Source organism: Mizuhopecten yessoensis, unplaced genomic scaffold (assembly GCF_002113885.1).
Source record: "Mizuhopecten yessoensis strain PY_sf001 unplaced genomic scaffold, ASM211388v2 scaffold8593, whole genome shotgun sequence".
Classification (NCBI taxonomy): Eukaryota; Metazoa; Mollusca; class Bivalvia; order Pectinida; family Pectinidae; genus Mizuhopecten; species Mizuhopecten yessoensis.
In genome coordinates, this window is record NW_018407625.1 from 93796 (window position 1) to 100353 (window position 6558).

At 36.3% G+C, this 6558-nt stretch overlaps 1 protein-coding gene across 4 annotated transcripts in view; it reads right to left on the minus strand.

Annotated features, from left to right (window-relative positions):
• The window catches only part of LOC110456259 (zinc metalloproteinase nas-15-like), a 42933-nt gene extending 38364 nt beyond the window's left edge, over positions 1 to 4569 (minus strand). For 3 of the 4 annotated variants that reach the window (XM_021506875.1, XM_021506871.1, XM_021506872.1), the window contains exon 1: positions 4290 to 4569. The gene's annotated coding sequence lies outside the window, so the exon portion shown is untranslated. The remainder of the gene's footprint in view (positions 1 to 4289) is intronic. The other variant, XM_021506874.1, reaches the window with a different exon arrangement.
• Between the last annotated feature and the right edge of the window lie 1989 nt (positions 4570 to 6558).

The window sequence follows — 6558 nt, forward strand, 5'->3', positions numbered from 1 at the left end:
TTATGTGTTACATAACTAACATACACGTTGTTATTGTATATTTATGTGTTACATAACTAACATACACGTTGTTATTGTATAATTATGTGTTACATAACTTACATACACGTTGTTACAATTAGAATCGTTACGGCGTCAACAAAGTGTCAAAAAGAACACGCCTACAAACCGAACGGTTGTTTCAGCGTGTCACAGTGTACAACATGGTATCTTTTCGGAGACTTGTTTTTTTGCGCGCATTGTCAACTTACGATTACGCATACACGTATATGAAAATGTAAAATTTACATTGCATGTTCATTTGTCAAACCATGTGTCATGACCTGGACGTTTTGTTTAATATGTACTTATCCACCTTTTCGTGAACTATAATGGTATATATGAAAACAAGAGGGCAAAATGAGTATTATTACACATGCTTGAAAGCTGTCCCTACCGGTCGATGCACTGAGAAGTAATATCATAGAACGGTGCAAGATTCGACAACTCATTCAGTTAAATAACTTACATACCTGCTTAAGTATATTTGTAAATTATATACATGATGTGCACGAAAACGATAACATTTTATTTTATAATAAAAGTAAGTGTGCAATCGGCCAAAAAAAATATCATTTAATGCAAAGAAGTACTTTTATGTATACAGTTTTATTTGAAAATATTTTCATGACATTTAAACTGTATTAAGCTTGAACAATTTAAAGGTAAGAATAATTTCGAAAACAAGCCTTTCCTGATTTACGTACCTTGAGACGCTATTTATTTGGGTGTCATTTTCAAAAGTCTATTCTATCAAAACTAATGAGAGTTTGGAGAAGAAATTTAATCAGAACCCTCGTTGTCTCTAACATATTTCATCTATGCATATTTTCTGCCGATATTGTTCATTTATACCCAAATATTAGCCAAAATAACGGAAGTGTCCCTTCCAGGGTACAGTTACGCCGGTTCAACGGCCTACGTAAATCTGATGGTATTTCGCGTTCTTTTTTTACAACCACGCTCCCGAAATATTAAATTGTGATAAAAATGTAAAGTGGATACTATCTTTTTAAGTAAAATGAACAAACATTTTTGGAACTGATAGTATAGTATTGAATAAAGAACGTTGATATTTAACTAAAAAGTGTCCTGATTTGGGTACAGTGACGTTAGATAACCTGTGAGCCGATAGTACATTGTGTACCAACGAATATCAACTGCAGTGTTATTGTCGATGGAGCGTATCCATGGACATAATTCCCCTTAAATTTCTACCTAATTGTTGTCATTTTTATTAAGTTCAAGTTCAAGTTCAAGTTTTTGTATATTTTTACAGGGAGTTGATAGAGAGTTAAACATTACTTTACAAGGAGTTATTAGAGGGTTAAACTTAACTCTACAAGGAGTAAATAAAGGGTTTAACTTTACTGTACAAGGGGTAAATGACGGGTTTAACTTTATTGTACAAGGGGTTAATAAAGGGTTTAACTTTACTGTACCAGGGGTAAATAACGGGTTTAACTTTATTGTACAAGGGGTTAATAAAGGGTTTAACTTTACTGTACCAGGGGTAAATAACGGGTTTAACTTTACTGTACAAGGGGTAAATAACGGGTTTAACTTTACAGTACAAGGGGTAAATATCGGGTTAAACATTACCGTACAAGGGGTAAATAACGGGTTTAACTTTACGGTACAAGGGGTAAATAACGGGTTTAACTTTGCTGTAGAAGGGGTAAATAACGGGTTTAACTTTACTTTACAAGGGGTAAATAACGGGTTTAACTTTATTGTACATGGGGTTAATAAAGGGTTTAACTTTACTGTACAAGGGGGAAATAACGGGTTTAACTTTATTGTACAAGGGGTTAATAAAGGGTTTACCTTTCCTGTACCCGGGGTAAATAACGGGTTTAACTTTACTGTCCAAGGGGTAAATAACGGGTTTAACTTTACGGTACAAGGGGTAAATAACGGGTTTAACTTTAGTGTACAAGGGGTTAATAACAGGTTTAACTTTACTGTACAAGGGGTAAATCAGGGGTTTAACTTTACTGTACAAGGGGTATATAACGGGTTAAACTTTATTGTACAAGGGGTAAATAAAGGGTTTAACTTTATTGTACAAGGGGTAAATAACGGGTATAACTTTACTGTACAAGGGGTAAATAACGTGTTTAACTTTACTGTACAAGGGGTAAATAACGTGTTTAACTTTACTGTACAAGGTGTAAATAACGGGTTTAACTTTACTGTACAGGGGTTAAATAACGGGTTTATCTTTACTGTACAAGGGGTAAATAACGGGTTAAACTTTACTGTACAAGGGGTAAATAAAGGGTTTAACTTTACTGTATAAGGGGTAAATAACGGGTTTAACTTTACTTTACAAGGGGTAAATAACTGGTTTAACTTTACAGTACAAGGGGTAAATAAAGGGTTTAACTTTACTGTATAAGGGGTAAATAACGGGTTTAACTTTACACTACAATCGGTAAATAAAGGGTTTAACTTTACTGTACAAGGGGTTAATAAAGGGATTAACTTTACTGTACAAGGGGTAAATAAAGGGTTTAACTTTATTGTACAAGGGGTAAATAACGGGTATAACTTTACTGTACAAGGGGTAAATAACGTGTTTAACTTTACTGTACAAGGTGTAAATAACGGGTTTAACTTTACTGTACATGGGGTAAATAAAGGGTTTAACTTTACTGTATAAGGGGTAAATAACGGGTTTAACTTTACACTACAATCGGTAAATAAAGGGTTTAACTTTACTGTACAAGGGGGAAATAACGGGTTTAACTTTATTGTACAAGGGGTAAATAACGGGTATAACTTTACTGTACAAGGGGTAAATAACGGGTTTAACTTTACAGTACAAGGGGTAAATAAAGGGTTTAACTTTACTGTACAAGGGGTTAATAACGGGTTTAACTTTACTGTACAAGGGGTAAATAAAGGGTTTAACTTTACTGTACAAGTGGTAAATAACGGGTTTAACTTTACACTACAATCGGTAAATAAAGGGTTTAACTTTACTGTACAAGGGGTAAATAACGGGTTTAACGGGTAAAATATTGAGACAATATTGAGAACATTAAAAAATGAGGTCACTGGTAAAAAAAATTAGAAATTGCCGTAAAATGATAATTAAATAAACCTGTTTCTTATATATCTTTATCTTTTAATTTCAATAACTATACAGATATTGGTCATTTCAAATTATTTTTTTAATTTTAAGATCAAGTTCATGATGTCGGAAAAACTCGCCATGCGCAAATAAACTCGAACTTGTACATAAACCTGCTGTGTGTTTGGACAGGGCATTGACAGTACCCATGGCCTCGTAGACAGGACATTGACAGTACGCATTAACTCGTGGACAAGACATTGACAGTACCCAATAACTCGTGGACAAGACATTGACAGTACCCATTAACTCATAGACAGGGCATTTACAGTACCCATGTCCTCGTGGACAGGACATTGACAGTATCCATTAACTCGTAGGCAGGAAATTGACAGTACCAATGTTCTACCGGACAGGACATTGACAGTACCCATTAACTCGTAAACAGGGCATTGACAGTACCCATTAACTCGTAGACAGGACATTGACAGTACCCATTAACTCGTAGACAGGACATTGACAGTACCCATTAACTCGTAGACAGGGCATCGACAGTACCCATGGCTTCGTAGACAGGGCATTGACAGTACCCATTAACTCGTAGACAGGACATTGACAGTACCCATTAACTCGTAGACAGGACATTGACAGTACCAATGTCATCGTGGACAGGACATCGACAGTACCTATTAACTCGTAGACAGGGCGTTGACAGTACCCATTAACTCGTAGACAGGGCATTGACAGTATCCATGTCCTCGTGGACAGGACATTGACAGTACCCATGTCCTCGTGGACATGGCATCGACAGTACCCATGTACTCATGGACAGGGCATCGACAGTACCCATTAACTCGTAGACAGGGCATTGACAGTTTCCATGTATTCGTTGACAGGGCATTTACAGTACCCATGTCCTCGTGGACAGGGCATTGACAGTATCCATGTACCCTTGGAGAGATAAAATGCAGAAGGCAAAAAAATAAACATTTAAGTGCATCATTTCGTCTATTTGGGATTCATAAGTGGGTAAAAAAGTGAAATATTAACTATTTATATCAAAAGCGTTACGAAACATAATGTTAAATGCAGTTAAAAGGAAAACGTATCGATAAAACCATATGAAATTTAACAAATTTACAACTTAAGCTACAACAAAACGAGAAATTACCTTACTGGTCGTCAGCAGCTTGTGGATGGTGTAAGCACATGTTAATTCTATAATCCTCTATGTCTAGGAGCCTGTCTGAGAAACATCGACCGGACTGACCATAAAGTTAGACGGTCTGACATAGCATATTCATCAACAAACACAACATTATTAATGTCTTGAAAACATCGAACCCGTTTCCGCTTCAACCTCAAATATTACGTCAGTGATACTAATTCTTAAGCTCACTATGAGTCTGGTATCGAACCAGGTTAATACATTCTCAGGTAATTTACATATTGTTAATCTCAGAAACGCATCAACGTATTACATGGAAATTCATGAATAAAAAGTCATATGAATGCAAACTGAATAAGTAACATATAAATAATTTAAAAGAGCAATGATGTATGTGCCTCAGGCGTTAAGTTAAGTAATGCACATTTTCACACTGTGCACTGTGCATCCCTGCTGTATCCGGAAGAACAGGTAAAAAGTTTAATTTCTCAGTGTATATAACTTACCTATGTGAACAATGAAATAAATATGACTTCTTTTTGGGGGATTTCTATTTTCACGTTAGTGTGTCAAACCACGTCAATAAATTGGGCACTCTGTTTTTCGGAAAAAATATCTAGATCAACAAATATTCCAATGTACTAAGCATATCTTCAGCAGGTAAAGCTTAACTGTTTTCCTAACTTCATGTGTTTTAAACATTTTCATAAGGTCTTAACAGGCCACAAGATTGTGTCCGCCTTATACTTTACCTTTACCGGTAAAATCATTTTCAGATCCTATTTCAGATCCGGAAAGCAAATTTCTGGTGAGCACTCCTTACCAAGAAAAGACGAGATTATGTCTTCTTTGCAAAAATTTAAAATTGCAAAAAAAAATGAAATTTTACAAACTTTATTAAAATGTGTATGAACTAATTTTTTAACTGACTCTGAAAATCCATTATGTTTTGCCATTATAAATGAAGAACATATATTTTAAGAATCTGTAGCTTTTACGATAATTTACACTAAACACAAATAAACGTTTCCGTGAAATCACTGATTTCAACACTAATGCTAAGATATGGTACCTCGGTTCGTTTTAATCACCTCAGTTCCTGTTTCTGTCTCTTCGGCCACCGTCGATGTCATCTCAAACCGTATTTTTGTCTCCTTAGTTCAAGTTGTTGTCTCCTCAGTGTCTGTTGTTGTTGTTGTTGTTGTTGTTTTTGTTGCTTTTTTTTCACTTCAGTCCATGTTGGTGTCGTATCAGTTCTAGATGTTGTCTCGGTTTGTGTTACTGTCACTTCAGTTCATGTTGGTGTCGTATCAGTTCTAGATGTTGTCTCGGTTTGTGTTACTGTCACTTCAGTTCATGTTGGTGTCGTATCAGTTCTAGATGTTGTCTCGGTTTGTGTTACTGTCACTTCAGTTCATGTTGGTGTCGTATCAGTTCTAGATGTTGTCTCGGTTTGTGTTACTGTCACTTCAGTTCATGTTGGTGTCGTATCAGTTCTAGATGTTGTCTCGGTTTGTGTTACTGTCACTTCAGTTCATGTTGGTGTCGTATCAGTTCTAGATGTTGTCTCGGTTTGTGTTACTGTCACTTCAGTTCATGTTGGTGTCGTATCAGTTCTAGATGTTGTCTCGGTTTGTGTTACTGTCACTTCAGTTCATGTTGGTGTCGTATCAGTTCTAGATGTTGTCTCGGTTTGTGTTACTGTCACTTCAGTTCATGTTGGTGTCGTATCAGTTCTAGATGTTGTCCCAGTTTGTGTTACTGTCACTTCAGTTCATGTTGGTGTCGTATCAGTTCTAGATGTTGTCTCGGTTTGTGTTACTGTCACTTCAGTTCATGTTGGTGTCGTATCAGTTCTAGATGTTGTCCCAGTTTGTGTTACTGTCACTTCAGTTCATGTTGATGTCGTATCAGTTCTAGATGTTGTCTCGGTTTGTGATACTCTCACTTCAGTTCATGTTGGTGTCGTATCAGTTCTAGATGTTGTCTCGGGTTGTGTTACTGTCACTTCAGTTCATGTTGGTGTCGTCTCAGTTCTAGATGTTGTCTCGGTTTGTGTTACTGCCACTTCAGTTCATGTTGGTGTCGTATCAGTTCTAGATGTTGTCCCAGTTTGTGTTACTGTCATTTCAGTTCATGTTGGTGTCGTATCAGTTCTAGATGTTTTCTCGGTTTGTGTTACTGTCACTTCAGTTCATGTTGGTGTCGTATCAGTTCTAGATGTTGTCTCAGTTTGTGTTACTGTCTCTTCAGTTCGTGTTATTATTTCCTC